The sequence below is a fragment of the Cornus florida genome, unplaced genomic scaffold (genome assembly GCF_030987335.1).
Source record: "Cornus florida cultivar Cherokee Brave unplaced genomic scaffold, ASM3098733v1 CherokeeBrave_3.0.0_Hap2_scaffold_13, whole genome shotgun sequence".
NCBI lineage: Eukaryota > Viridiplantae > Streptophyta > Magnoliopsida > Cornales > Cornaceae > Cornus > Cornus florida.
Window position 1 is genome coordinate 244,656 of NW_026775616.1, and position 16,991 is coordinate 261,646.

At 33.6% G+C, this 16,991-nt stretch overlaps 1 pseudogene; it reads right to left on the bottom strand.

Moving 5' to 3' along the window:
- Positions 1-312: 312 nt before the first annotated feature.
- Positions 313-5,016, bottom strand: LOC132288603 (uncharacterized; annotated as a pseudogene).
- Positions 5,017-16,991: the final 11,975 nt, after the last annotated feature.

Genomic DNA, 16,991 nt, shown 5'->3' on the forward strand with positions numbered 1-16,991 from the left:
AGTAGCGACCCAACCTTGTACCTGAAAAAAATATAGATATGGAAAGAGTGAGCTTAAAGCCCAGTGAATGCAACACTACTACATCAGAGTAATGTTAAACAACTATTATCTGATAGCTTCAATAAAACTTCATTAACATATTACATGCATTAAAATATAGTACTCTCTTTCTAGGCCAGAGTATGGACCTTATATATTATAGTACTCTCCTTCTAGGCCAGAGTATGGACCTTATTTAAATTATGCTAATAAAAATAATTATGTATTGGGGCCTTACAATTCTTCCCCCCTTAAGTAATTTCGTCCTCGAAATTAAAATGCAAGAAACATACCAAATAAGTGAGGATATTGCATTCGCATAACTTCTTCACTTTCCCAAGTCGCTTCTTCAATCGTATGACCCCTCCACAATACCTTTACCAGTGATATAGTTTTATTCTGTAGCACTTGCTCCCGGCGATCCACAATCTGTACCGGTTTCTCTACATAAGTCAAATCTTCCTTCAACGCTATCGGTTCTGCAACTAAAACATGAGATGGATCCGATATATACTTTCGAAGCATAGACACATGGAAAACATCATGCAATCTTGATAATTCTTTTGGTAATTCCAACCGATACGCCACTGCTCCTATTCGTTCCAGAATCTTGTAAGGTCCAATGTATCTGGGACTTAACTTACCTTTCTTTCCAAACCTCATAATACCTTTCCAAGGAGAAATACGAAGAAAAACAAAATCACCAACTTCAAATTCTAAATCTCTTCTTTTTCGCACATCTACATAACTTTTCTGTCTATCCTGTGCCACTTTCATACGCTGCTGAATTATCTTCACTTTTTCTGTTGTAAGTTCAATCAATTCTGGACCCAATAACTTTCTTTCCCCCACCTCATCCCAACACAATGGAGTTCTACATTTTCTCCCATACAAAGCTTCATACGGTGCCATTCCAATAGTAGACTGATAACTATTATTATAGGCAAATTCAATCAACGGTAAATAATCATCCCAATTACCTTTGAAATCCAACACACAAGCTCTCAACATATCTTCCAAAATCTGAATAGTTCGTTCTGACTGCCCATCTGTCTGCGGGTGAAAAGCTGTACTAAACTTCAGAGAAGTTTTCATGGCTTCATGCAAACTATACCAAAATCTCGAAGTGAACTTCGGATCCCTGTCACAAACAATAGAAACTGGAGCCCCATGCAAACATATGATCACATCAACATACAAACGAGCATATTCCTTTGTAGAATAAGTAGTTTTCACTGCCAGAAAGTGAGCTGATTTCGTCAATCGATCAACTATCACCCAAATAGAGTCATGTCCTCGTTTTGATCTTGGAAGTCCCGTCACAAAATCCATGGTTACATGCTCCCATTTCCACTGTGGAACTGGTAACGGCTGCAACAACCCTGCTGGTTTCTGATGTTCAGCTTTCACTCGTTGACATATCAAACACTTTGCTACAAATTCTGCAATTTCACGCTTCATATTGTTCCACCAATAGTATTCTTTCAAATCCCTGTACATTTTGTACACAAGATAGTCTCCCTGAAGACTTCCTAGTCAAGGCATCTGCTACTACATTGGCTTTTCCAGGATGATGGTGGATATTACAATCATAATCTTTGATTAACTCCATCCAACGCCTCTGTCTCAAATTTAAATCCTTCTGTGTAAACAAATACTTCAAACTCTGATGATCTGTAAATATTTCACAAAGTTCACCATACAGATAATGCCTCCACAATTTTAAAGCAAAAACAATAGCAGCTAACTCCAAATCATGTGTAGGATAATTCAATTCATGATTCTTCAATTGTCTAGAAGCATAGGCAATTACTTTACCATTTTGCATCAAAACACATCCCAGACCCTGATGTGAAGCATCAGTGTAAATCACAAAACCCTCACCACCACACGGAATAGTTAACACTGGGGCTGACGTTAACTTTTTCTTCAATTCTTCAAAACTTCTTTGGCATTCCTCACCCCACACAAACTTTACTTCTTTCCGGGTCAACTTTGTCAATGGCAATGCGATACTAGAAAACCCTTGGATGAACCTCCGGTAATAACCTGCTAATCCCAGAAAACTTCTGACTTCTGTCACATTGGTAGGCCTTTCCCATTTCACCACTGCTTCCACTTTTGATGGGTCAACATAAATACCATCCCCAGATACTACATGCCCCAAAAAGACAACTTTATCAAGCCAAAACTCACATTTGCTGAACTTAGCAAAGAGTTGTTTTTCCCGTAACATCTGTAACACAATTCTTAAATGCTTTTCATGTTCATTCACACTCCGAGAATATATCAAAATATCATCGATGAAGACAATAACAAAAGAATCAACGTACCGATGAAATACTCGATTCATTAAATCCATAAACACCGCTGGAGCATTGGTTAACCCAAAAGGCATTACCAAAAACTCATAATGACCATATCGAGTTCGAAAAGCAGTTTTCGAAATATCACTATCCTTTACCTTCAACTGGTGATATCCTGACCTCAAATCAATCTTAGAAAACACCTTTGCCCCTTGCAACTGATCAAACAGATCATCAATTCGTGGCAATGGATACTTATTTCTGATGGTCACTTTATTTAACTGTCTGTAGTCAATACACAACCGCATAGTACCATCCTTCTTCTTAACAAATAACACCGGTGCACCCCACGGTGAAATACTAGGTCGAATAAAGCCTTTATCTAGTAAATCTTGCAACTGTATCTTCAACTCTTTCAATTCTGTCGGTGCCATTCGATACGGAGCAATAGAAATTGGAGTTGTTCCTGGTACCAACTCAATGGTAAAATCTACCTCCCTGTCCACTGGCAACCCTGGTAATTCTTCTGGAAACACATCTGTGAATTCCCTTACCACTGGTACATTTTCAAGTGTCATATCTTTATTTTCAGTATCAACCACATAAGCCAAGTAACCCTGACACCCTTTCTTCAACAACTTCCTGGTTTGTATAGCTGAAATGAGACAGTTTGGAATAACATTTCTTTCTCCTGTAAATCTAAATTCTGGCTCCCCTGGTATCTGAAAAACAACTTCTTTCCGAAAACAGTCTATTGAAGCATGATACGCAGATAGCCAATTCATACCCAAAATGATATCAAAATCTGGTATACCCAACGGTATCAAATTTACCTTTAACTGTCTATCTCCCAATTGTAACACACAATCCCGGTATTCATTTGCAACCACTACCACTTCTCCCGTTGGTGTAGAAATAAACAATTTACTATCTAATGATGAAAGTGGTCTACCCAAATGCATAGCAATAGATGATGCAACAAATGAATGGGTTGAGCCAGGATCAATAAGCACAGTAACATTTCTATCCAAAATAGAAAGTGTACCTGTCACCACTTCTGGTGTTGCTTGAGCATCCTGAAGTGTCATAGCAAACACTCTTCCCTGGGCTTGCGAACCACTTGTAACACCCTTACCTCCTCTTGACGAGTTCCCCTGTGCAAAACCTCTACCAGAACCAGCAACACTGCCCACTGAGGTCATTCCTGTCAACATAGGACAATCTCTCCTCCGATGACCCGGCTGATGGCAATGATAGCACTCTTCTGCTTTCAAGATAGGACAATCCTTCTTCTGGTGACCTTCCTTTCCGCACTGAAAACACCCCCTGCCAGTACCACGTCCTCCAAAACTACCTTGTTGTACAGATTGTTGTTCGGAAAACCCTTGACCTCTTCCAATACTTGATGTCTGGCCTTGAGATTCACCACCCCTTCCCCTTCCATACCGCGACCTTTGACTTTTCTGACTTGCAATTCCTTCACCTCCTCTTGACTGTGACGGCTCAGATCTATTTCTTTTGTATTGTTCCCTTCTTTCTTGCAATTCTTTCACATCCCTTTCGGCAATCATGGCTTTATTCACAAGTCTGTTGTAATCTGTTTCCTCAAACACTGAAACTCTAGACTTAATAGCCGCCTCTAAACCATCCTGGAATTTTGTACATTTATCTTCTTCATTCTGTACAAACTTGGGTGCGAACCTCGATAAAGCTGTAAACTTAACTTCATAGTCAACCACAGACATTCTATCTTGTTTTAAGAGAATAAACTCCCGTTCCTTCTCTTTTCTGTAAATTGGAGGGAAATATTTCTCATAAAAAGCTTTAACAAATGGATTCCAGAATATCACCTCTTTCTCTCCTGGAATGAGCAACAAATGTTTTGTCGTGTCCCACCAATAACTAGCTTCATTTTTGAACATAAATGTAGCTAAGTTTACCTTCTGGTCTTCTGCTGCACCCATCACTGCAAATATCGATTCCATTCTTCTTACCCACCCCTCTGCTTCTTCTGGTTTGGTAGTACCTGAAAATTCTGGGGGTGTTAACTTGATAAACCTCTCATACTCAGAGCCTTTCTTCCATTTCTGTTGTCTTTCCAGCCTTTCTTGTATCATCATTTGACTCGCCATAAATAGTTTATTTTGTTCTGCCAAGTCTATTATAGCCTTTTCCATTTTCTGCATACCAGTTAAGCACTCCTGTTCTCTTCTCATACCACCCTGCATAGGTTGTTCTACTTCAGCCTCAACAGGAACATAAGTGGCTTCACCCTCAGTTCCATGATAACCACTTTCCCTTTCCATTTCTTTTTATCTGCAATGAATCTCAAATATAACAACATATATATGATACATAATCACCACTTATATCTGTTAGTATAACATTAAGTCAAATAAATGACTCTACTACACACTTCTTACTGCCACTGCCAGTCTAGACTCTTCTGACCTCCAGAACCTAGAAAACCTAGGCTCTGATACCAAAAGTTGACACACCCCAACCCAATTTACATTATTAAACAAATTGAATAAATTGGAATGCATCTAACCATCTGCATTAACCTCCTTCAAATATAACGTCATCCTACATCAGAGCACCTGTTTAACAGTTTACAATTCAAAAACTACCTATAGGCCTGTTATGCAAATTCTGACAAACAAAAAAAACATTAACGGCAACTTATACCATTAAATTCTATTACAATATTTACATATTAAACAAAAGACGTTCCATTGTTCTTTTTCCCATTCCCACTCAAAAATTCTAGACCTGGCAGTAGCGACCCAACCTTGTACCTGAAAAAAATATAGATATGGAAAGAGTGAGCTTAAAGCCCAGTGAATGCAACACTACTACATCAGAGTAATGTTAAACAACTATTATCTGATAGCTTCAATAAAACTTCATTAACATATTACATGCATTAAAATATAGTACTCTCTTTCTAGGCCAGAGTATGGACCTTATATATTATAGTACTCTCCTTCTAGGCCAGAGTATGGACCTTATTTAAATCTGGTACTCTCTTTCCAGGCCAGAGTATGGACCTTATTTAAATCTGGTACTCTCTTTCCAGGCCAGAGTATGGACCTTATATATATATATATTTATGCATCTTCATTTCACATAAATGACTTCAATATTTCAATTTAACACATTCAAGTGTAAAACTTTCAGTGAATACACTCACCTTGACTACTTCCCAATTTATTCACTTATCCTTTGATAGGGTCGAAGTTGTTTGCTCTTTCTCCTTGCCTGAACAATAGTATAACTATGTTATATGCATTTCTAAATATAATTGAACGACAATTATCAACTTCATAACAAATCCCAATTCCACACACAATTATAGTAGAAAGTATAACAAGAATAATTATATTAACTTCAGCTCCACAATTTCTTCAACTAACAAGTATTTAAATTTAAATATTATAGTACTGGAATCAAGTAAAATAAATAAAATAGATGTAATTGTAGGTAGAACCATGTAACCAAATTGTCCATGGAAATACCACACAATAAACCTTTAATAGAAAAATTCTCTATCTTTAATACTGATAACCACAATTCCAAAGAGAAATCTCGCCTCCTTCTTTTTACATTTTTTTTTCTTCTCTCTTTCTTGCTCTTTTCTTCTCTTTCCTCCTCACTCTCTCTCCAGCCCCTTCATCCCATGGGTTTCGTCTTTTGACTAATTTTTATGGGTTCAATACAATGGCTACAGAAACTAAAATTTTGTTTTCTCATATACAACTTTTCACCCAAAGCTTGCAAAACCCACTACTCAATCTCATCCTTGACAATAATAATAATAATTAAATATATATTAAAGTTATCAATATATATAAATTTACACATACCCAACCAAATTTGTATTTCTTCATAGAAAACCACTCAATCAAGGATAGAAACAATGAAATTTAAAATATCATCAAAATGAATTAAATAGCTCAACTTGTGAAGAATAATAAAAATATATATATAAATCAACTTCTATGTAAGCAAAGATATGAATTCCTCTACCTTTACCATAATCTAGTGAAAAATTCTCTTTTCCCTCTTTTCTATCTTCCTCCTCTTCTCCGTCTTTTCTTCTTCTACGGCTGAAAAATCCCTCCTTTGTTTCTATTTGTATTTTTATTATTTTTTTCTTTTTCTTGTCCATGCAAATCTCTAGACAACGTGTCACTTAGATATAAATGTGATTTTCCCCTCTTCATGACTCATGCGTGTGTGTGTCAATTAGTAACAGCCTCCTTTGGAAGCTTTTAGAATAAAGTGTATTACTAGATATCTACATACATGGGTGGGTGGAATATGTACTTGACCTGGTCAATAACTTACCCATATATATAAATAACTACTTGGTCAAACTTTAAAATAAAACATAAGTATATCAATATATATTAGAACCATCACACCACTTCCACCATTTATTACCTTCAGCACCAATGACCTTAGTAGACACCCATTCTCTAGTATCACACATATAACCACACACACGTACACATGGAATATTATCATTTTTATTATTTATTTTCTTACCATTGGCTGTCACCAACTTAATAAGTTTTGACACCAACTATTAACTTCACCATACAAACTACTACATAAAATATTCCATAAATGATGTCTAATAAAAATTAAATTATGCTAATAAAAATAATTATGTATTGAGGCCTTACAAAAACACTCTTCGTGACGTCAAAGGGAACTTGAATAACTTTAACTCGAAACACTCATTTCTTTTCAAAACGTCAATCTTTATAAATTAAAAAGGTCTAGTGATGTAATAGCTACCTTGATTGAGGTAATTTCATTCAATGATTCAATCTTTACTCATTAAGACACTCTTCGGGACGTTACAGGGAACTCGAATAAGTTTAACCCAAAAATCTCATTTTCTTTCAAAGATTCAATCTTTATACATTGGAAAGGTCTAGTAACAGAATTGGTACCTTTATTGCGATATTTTTCATTCAAAGATTCAATCTTCAGTCATTAAAACACTCTTCGCGATTTCATAGGTAACTCGAATAAGTTAAACTCAAAACACTCATTTTCTTTCAAAGATTCAATCTTTATACATTACAAAGGTCTAGTGGTAGAATAGGTACCTTGAGTGAGGTAATTTCATTCAAAGATTCAATCTTTACTCATTAAAACACTCTTCGTGACGTCAAAGGGAACTCGAACAGCTTTAACTCAAAACTCTCATTTCTTTTCAAAGATTCAATCTTTATACAATCAAAATTTCTAGTGACTTAATAGGTACCTCGATTGAGGTAATTTCATTCAAAGATTCAATCTCTATTCATTAAAACACTCTTCGGGATGTCAAAAGGAACTCGAATAAGTTTAACTCAAAACTCTAATTTTCTTTCAAAGATTCAATCTTTATACATCAAAAAGATCTAGTAACATAATAGGTTCCTGTATTGAGGAATTTTCATTCGAAGATTCAATCTTTGGTCATTAAAACACTCTTCGCGACTTCATAGGTAACTCGAATAAGTTAAACTCAATACTCTCATTTTTTTCAAAGATTCCATCTTTATACATTAAAAAGGTCTACTGACATAATAGGTACATTGATTGAGATAATTTCGTTCAAAGATTCAATCTTTACTCATTAAAACACGCTTCGTGACGTCAAAGGGAACTCAAATAACTTTAACTCAAAACTCGTAGTTCTTTACAAATATTCAATCTTTATACATTAAAAAGGTCTAGTGACATAATAGGTACCTTGATTGAGGTAATTTCATTCAAAGATTCAATATTTACTCTTTAAAACACTCTTCGAGACGTCGCAGGGAACTCGAATATGTTTAACTCAAAACTCTCATTTTCTTTCAAAGCTTGAACCTTTATACATTAAAAAGGTCTAGTGACATAATAAGTACCTCTATTGAGGTAATTTCATACAAAGATTCAATCCTTACGCGTTAAAACACTATTCGGGACGTCATAGGGAACTCGGATAGGTTTAACTCATAACGCTCACTTCTTTTTAAAGATTCAATCTTTATATATAAAAGGTCCAGGGGACAAAATAAGTCCCTTGATTCAAGTAATTTCAATCAAAGATTCAATCTTTACTCGTTGAAATACTCTTCGGGATGTCATAGGGAACTCGAATAAGTTTAACTCAAAACAGTCATTTTCTTTCCAAGATTCAATTTTATACATTAAAAAGGTCTTGTAACATAATAGGTACCTTTACTAAGGTATTTGCATTCAAAGATTCATTATTTAGTCGTTAAAACACTGTTCACGACTTCATAGGTAAATCGAATAAGTTGAACTCAGAACTATCATTTTATTCCAAAGATTCAATCTTTACACATTAAAAAGGTCTAGTAACATAATAGGTACCTTTATTGAGGTGTTTTCATTCAAAGATTCAATCTTTATTCATTAAAACACTCTTCGCGACTTCATAGGTAACTCGAATAAGTTAAACTCAAAACTCTCACTTTCTTTCCAAGATTCAATCTTTGTACATTAAAAAGGTCTAGTGACATAACAGCTACCCTGATTGAGGTAATTACATTCAAAGATTCAATATTTACTCATTAAAACACTCTTTGGGACGTTACAGGGAACGTGAATAAGTTTAACTCAAAACTCTCATTTTCTTTCAAAGATACAGTCTTTATACATTAAAAAGGTCTACTAACAAAATAAGTGCCTTTATTGAGGTATTTTCATTCAAAGATTCAATCTTTAGTCATTAAAACACTCTTCGCAACTTCATAGGTAACTCGAATAAGTTGAGGTCAAAACTCTCATGTTCTTTCAAAGATTCAATCCTTATACATTAAAAAGGTTTAGTGACAGAATAGGTACCTTGATTGAGGTAATTTCATTCAAAGATTCAATCTTTACTCATTAAAACACTCTTCGTGACGTCAAAGGGAACTTGAATAACTTTAACTCGAAACACTCATTTCTTTTCAAAACGTCAATCTTTATAAATTAAAAAGGTCTAGTGATGTAATAGCTACCTTGATTGAGGTAATTTCATTCAATGATTCAATCTTTACTCATTAAGACACTCTTCGGGACGTTACAGGGAACTCGAATAAGTTTAACCCAAAAATCTCATTTTCTTTCAAAGATTCAATCTTTATACATTGGAAAGGTCTAGTAACAGAATTGGTACCTTTATTGCGATATTTTTCATTCAAAGATTCAATCTTCAGTCATTAAAACACTCTTCGCGATTTCATAGGTAACTCGAATAAGTTAAACTCAAAACACTCATTTTCTTTCAAAGATTCAATCTTTATACATTACAAAGGTCTAGTGGTAGAATAGGTACCTTGAGTGAGGTAATTTCATTCAAAGATTCAATCTTTACTCATTAAAACACTCTTCGTGACGTCAAAGGGAACTCGAACAGCTTTAACTCAAAACTCTCATTTCTTTTCAAAGATTCAATCTTTATACAATCAAAATTTCTAGTGACTTAATAGGTACCTCGATTGAGGTAATTTCATTCAAAGATTCAATCTCTATTCATTAAAACACTCTTCGGGATGTCAAAAGGAACTCGAATAAGTTTAACTCAAAACTCTAATTTTCTTTCAAAGATTCAATCTTTATACATCAAAAAGATCTAGTAACATAATAGGTTCCTGTATTGAGGAATTTTCATTCGAAGATTCAATCTTTGGTCATTAAAACACTCTTCGCGACTTCATAGGTAACTCGAATAAGTTAAACTCAATACTCTCATTTTTTTCAAAGATTCCATCTTTATACATTAAAAAGGTCTACTGACATAATAGGTACATTGATTGAGATAATTTCGTTCAAAGATTCAATCTTTACTCATTAAAACACGCTTCGTGACGTCAAAGGGAACTCAAATAACTTTAACTCAAAACTCGTAGTTCTTTACAAATATTCAATCTTTATACATTAAAAAGGTCTAGTGACATAATAGGTACCTTGATTGAGGTAATTTCATTCAAAGATTCAATATTTACTCTTTAAAACACTCTTCGAGACGTCGCAGGGAACTCGAATATGTTTAACTCAAAACTCTCATTTTCTTTCAAAGCTTGAACCTTTATACATTAAAAAGGTCTAGTGACATAATAAGTACCTCTATTGAGGTAATTTCATACAAAGATTCAATCCTTACGCGTTAAAACACTATTCGGGACGTCATAGGGAACTCGGATAGGTTTAACTCATAACGCTCACTTCTTTTTAAAGATTCAATCTTTATATATAAAAGGTCCAGGGGACAAAATAAGTCCCTTGATTCAAGTAATTTCAATCAAAGATTCAATCTTTACTCGTTGAAATACTCTTCGGGATGTCATAGGGAACTCGAATAAGTTTAACTCAAAACAGTCATTTTCTTTCCAAGATTCAATTTTATACATTAAAAAGGTCTTGTAACATAATAGGTACCTTTACTAAGGTATTTGCATTCAAAGATTCATTATTTAGTCGTTAAAACACTGTTCACGACTTCATAGGTAAATCGAATAAGTTGAACTCAGAACTATCATTTTATTCCAAAGATTCAATCTTTAGACATTAAAAAGGTCTAGTAACATAATAGGTACCTTTATTGAGGTGTTTTCATTCAAAGATTCGATCTTTATTCATTAAAACACTCTTCGCGACTTCATAGGTAACTCGAATAAGTTAAACTCAAAACTCTCACTTTCTTTCCAAGATTCAATCTTTGTACATTAAAAAGGTCTAGTGACATAACAGCTACCCTGATTGAGGTAATTACATTCAAAGATTCAATATTTACACATTAAAACACTCTTTGGGACGTTACAGGGAACGTGAATAAGTTTAACTCAAAACTCTCATTTTCTTTCAAAGATACAGTCTTTATACATTAAAAAGGTCTACTAACAAAATAAGTACCTTTATTGAGGTATTTTCATTCAAAGATTCAATCTTTAGTCATTAAAACACTCTTCGCAACTTCATAGGTAACTCGAATAAGTTGAGGTCAAAACTCTCATGTTCTTTCAAAGATTCAATCCTTATACATTAAAAAGGTTTAGTGACAGAATAGGTACCTTGATTGAGGTAATTTCATTCAAAGATTCAATCTTTACTCATTAAAACACTCTTCGTGACGTCAAAGGGAACTTGAATAACTTTAACTCGAAACACTCATTTCTTTTCAAAACGTCAATCTTTATAAATTAAAAAGGTCTAGTGATGTAATAGCTACCTTGATTGAGGTAATTTCATTCAATGATTCAATCTTTACTCATTAAGACACTCTTCGGGACGTTACAGGGAACTCGAATAAGTTTAACCCAAAAATCTCATTTTCTTTCAAAGATTCAATCTTTATACATTGGAAAGGTCTAGTAACAGAATTGGTACCTTTATTGCGATATTTTTCATTCAAAGATTCAATCTTCAGTCATTAAAACACTCTTCGCGATTTCATAGGTAACTCGAATAAGTTAAACTCAAAACACTCATTTTCTTTCAAAGATTCAATCTTTATACATTACAAAGGTCTAGTGGTAGAATAGGTACCTTGAGTGAGGTAATTTCATTCAAAGATTCAATCTTTACTCATTAAAACACTCTTCGTGACGTCAAAGGGAACTCGAACAGCTTTAACTCAAAACTCTCATTTCTTTTCAAAGATTCAATCTTTATACAATCAAAATTTCTAGTGACTTAATAGGTACCTCGATTGAGGTAATTTCATTCAAAGATTCAATCTCTATTCATTAAAACACTCTTCGGGATGTCAAAAGGAACTCGAATAAGTTTAACTCAAAACTCTAATTTTCTTTCAAAGATTCAATCTTTATACATCAAAAAGATCTAGTAACATAATAGGTTCCTGTATTGAGGAATTTTCATTCGAAGATTCAATCTTTGGTCATTAAAACACTCTTCGCGACTTCATAGGTAACTCGAATAAGTTAAACTCAATACTCTCATTTTTTTCAAAGATTCCATCTTTATACATTAAAAAGGTCTACTGACATAATAGGTACATTGATTGAGATAATTTCGTTCAAAGATTCAATCTTTACTCATTAAAACACGCTTCGTGACGTCAAAGGGAACTCAAATAACTTTAACTCAAAACTCGTAGTTCTTTACAAATATTCAATCTTTATACATTAAAAAGGTCTAGTGACATAATAGGTACCTTGATTGAGGTAATTTCATTCAAAGATTCAATATTTACTCTTTAAAACACTCTTCGAGACGTCGCAGGGAACTCGAATATGTTTAACTCAAAACTCTCATTTTCTTTCAAAGCTTGAACCTTTATACATTAAAAAGGTCTAGTGACATAATAAGTACCTCTATTGAGGTAATTTCATACAAAGATTCAATCCTTACGCGTTAAAACACTATTCGGGACGTCATAGGGAACTCGGATAGGTTTAACTCATAACGCTCACTTCGTTTTAAAGATTCAATCTTTATATATAAAAGGTCCAGGGGACAAAATAAGTCCCTTGATTCAAGTAATTTCAATCAAAGATTCAATCTTTACTCGTTGAAATACTCTTCGGGATGTCATAGGGAACTCGAATAAGTTTAACTCAAAACAGTCATTTTCTTTCCAAGATTCAATTTTATACATTAAAAAGGTCTTGTAACATAATAGGTACCTTTACAAAGGTATTTGCATTCAAAGATTCATTATTTAGTCGTTAAAACACTGTTCACGACTTCATAGGTAAATCGAATAAGTTGAACTCAGAACTATCATTTTATTCCAAAGATTCAATCTTTACACATTAAAAAGGTCTAGTAACATAATAGGTACCTTTATTGAGGTGTTTTCATTCAAAGATTCGATCTTTATTCATTAAAACACTCTTCGCGACTTCATAGGTAACTCGAATAAGTTAAACTCAAAACTCTCACTTTCTTTCCAAGATTCAATCTTTGTACATTAAAAAGGTCTAGTGACATAACAGCTACCCTGATTGAGGTAATTACATTCAAAGATTCAATATTTACTCATTAAAACACTCTTTGGGACGTTACAGGGAACGTGAATAAGTTTAACTCAAAACTCTCATTTTCTTTCAAAGATACAGTCTTTATACATTAAAAAGGTCTACTAACAAAATAAGTACCTTTATTGAGGTATTTTCATTCAAAGATTCAATCTTTAGTCATTAAAACACTCTTCGCAACTTCATAGGTAACTCGAATAAGTTGAGGTCAAAACTCTCATGTTCTTTCAAAGATTCAATCCTTATACATTAAAAAGGTTTAGTGACAGAATAGGTACCTTGATTAAGGTAATTTCATTCAAAGATTCAATCTTTACTCATTAAAACACTCTTCGTGACGTCAAAGGGAACTTGAATAACTTTAACTCGAAACACTCATTTCTTTTCAAAACGTCAATCTTTATAAATTAAAAAGGTCTAGTGATGTAATAGCTACCTTGATTGAGGTAATTTCATTCAATGATTCAATCTTTACTCATTAAGACACTCTTCGGGACGTTACAGGGAACTCGAATAAGTTTAACCCAAAAATCTCATTTTCTTTCAAAGATTCAATCTTTATACATTGGAAAGGTCTAGTAACAGAATTGGTACCTTTATTGCGATATTTTTCATTCAAAGATTCAATCTTCAGTCATTAAAACACTCTTCGCGATTTCATAGGTAACTCGAATAAGTTAAACTCAAAACACTCATTTTCTTTCAAAGATTCAATCTTTATACATTACAAAGGTCTAGTGGTAGAATAGGTACCTTGAGTGAGGTAATTTCATTCAAAGATTCAATCTTTACTCATTAAAACACTCTTCGTGACGTCAAAGGGAACTCGAACAGCTTTAACTCAAAACTCTCATTTCTTTTCAAAGATTCAATCTTTATACAATCAAAATTTCTAGTGACTTAATATGTAAGGCCCCAATACATAATTATTTTTATTAGCATAATTTAATTTTTATTAGACATCATTTATGGAATATTTTATGTAGTAGTTTGTATGGTGAAGTTAATAGTTGGTGTCAAAACTTATTAAGTTGGTGACAGCCAATGGTAAGAAAATAAATAATAAAAATGATAATATTCCATGTGTACGTGTGTGTGGTTATATGTGTGATACTAGAGAATGGGTGTCTACTAAGGTCATTGGTGCTGAAGGTAATAAATGGTGGAAGTGGTGTGATGGTTCTAATATATATTGATATACTTATGTTTTATTTTAAAGTTTGACCAAGTAGTTATTTATATATATGGGTAAGTTATTGACCAGGGCAAGTACATATTCCACCCACCCATGTATTTAGATATCTAGTAATACACTTTATTCTAAAAGCTTCCAAAGGAGGCTGTTACTAATTGACACACACACGCATGAGTCATGAAGAGGGGAAAATCACATTTATATCTAAGTGACACGTTGTCTAGAGATTTGCATGGACAAGAAAAAGAAAAAAATAATAAAAATACAAATAGAAACAAAGGAGGGATTTTTCAGCCGTAGAAGAAGAAAAGACGGAGAAGAGGAGGAAGATAGAAAAGAGGGAAAAGAGAATTTTTCACTAGATTATGGTAAAGGTAGAGGAATTCATATCTTTGCTTACATAGAAGTTGATTTATATATATATTTTTATTATTCTTCACAAGTTGAGCTATTTAATTCATTTTGATGATATTTTAAATTTCATTGTTTCTATCCTTGATTGAGTGGTTTTCTATGAAGAAATACAAATTTGGTTGGGTATGTGTAAATTTATATATATTGATAACTTTAATATATATTTAATTATTATTATTATTGTCAAGGATGAGATTGAGTAGTGGGTTTTGCAAGCTTTGGGTGAAAAGTTGTATATGAGAAAACAAAATTTTAGTTTCTGTAGCCATTGTATTGAACCCATAAAAATTAGTCAAAAGACGAAACCCATGGGATGAAGGGGCTGGAGAGAGAGTGAGGAGGAAAGAGAAGAAAAGAGCAAGAAAGAGAGAAGAAAAAAAATGTAAAAAGAAGGAGGCGAGATTTCTCTTTGGAATTGTGGTTATCAGTATTAAAGATAGAGAATTTTTCTATTGAAGGTTTATTGTGTGGTATTTCCATGGACAATTTGGTTAAATGGTTCTACCTACAATTACATCTATTTTATTTATTTTACTTGATTCCAGTACTATAATATTTAAATTTAAATACTTGTTAGTTGAAGAAATTGTGGAGCTGAAGTTAATATAATTATTCTTGTTATACTTTCTACTATAATTGTGTGTGGAATTGGGATTTGTTATGAAGTTGATAATTGTCGTTCAATTATATTTAGAAATGCATATAACATAGTTATACTATTGTTCAGGCAAGGAGAAAGAGCAAACAACTTCGACCCTATCAAAGGATAAGTGAATAAATTGGGAAGTAGTCAAGGTGAGTGTATTCACTGAAAGTTTTACACTTGAATGTGTTAAATTGAAATATTGAAGTCATTTATGTGAAATGAAGATGCATAAATATATATATATATAAGGTCCATACTCTGGCCTGGAAAGAGAGTACTTTAAATGAGGTCCATACTCTGGCCTGGAAAGAGAGTACCAGATTTAAATAAGGTCCATACTCTGGCCTAGAAGGAGAGTACTATAATATATAAGGTCCATACTCTGGCCTAGAAAGAGAGTACTATATTTTAATGCATGTAATATGTTAATGAAGTTTTATTGAAGCTATCAGATAATAGTTGTTTAACATTACTCTGATGTAGTAGTGTTGCATTCACTGGGCTTTAAGCTCACTCTTTCCATATCTATATTTTTTTCAGGTACAAGGTTGGGTCGCTACTGCCAGGTCTAGAATTTTTGAGTGGGAATGGGAAAAAGAACAATGGAACGTCTTTTGTTTAATATGTAAATATTGTAATAGAATTTAATAGTATAAGTTGCCGTTAATGTTTTTTGTTTGTCAGAATTTGCATAACAGGCCTCTAGGTAGTTTTTGAATTGTAAACTGTTAAACAGGTGCTCTGATGTAGGATGACGTTATATTTGAAGGAGGTTAATGCAGATGGTTAGATGCATTCCAATTTATTCAATTTGTTTAATAATGTAAATTGGGTTGGGGTGTGTCAACTTTTGGTATCAGAGCCTAGGTTTTCTAGGTTCTGGAGGTCAGAAGAGTCTAGACTGGCAGTGGCAGTAAGAAGTGTGTAGTAGAGTCATTTATTTGACTTAATGTTATACTAACAGATATAAGTGGTGATTATGTATCATATATATGTTGTTATATTTGAGATTCATTGCAGATAAAAAGAAATGGAAAGGGAAAGTGGTTATCATGGAACTGAGGGTGAAGCCACTTATGTTCCTGTTGAGGCTGAAGTAGAACAACCTATGCAGGGTGGTATGAGAAGAGAACAGGAGTGCTTAACTGGTATGCAGAAAATGGAAAAGGCTATAATAGACTTGGCAGAACAAAACAAACTATTTATGGCGAGTCAAATGATGATACAAGAAAGGCTGGAAAGACAACAGAAATGGAAGAAAGGCTCTGAGTATGAGAGGTTTATCAAGTTAACACCCCCAGAATTTTCAGGTACTACCAAACCAGAAGAAGCAGAGGGGTGGGTAAGAAGAATGGAATCGATATTTGCAGTGATGGGTGCAGCAGAAGACC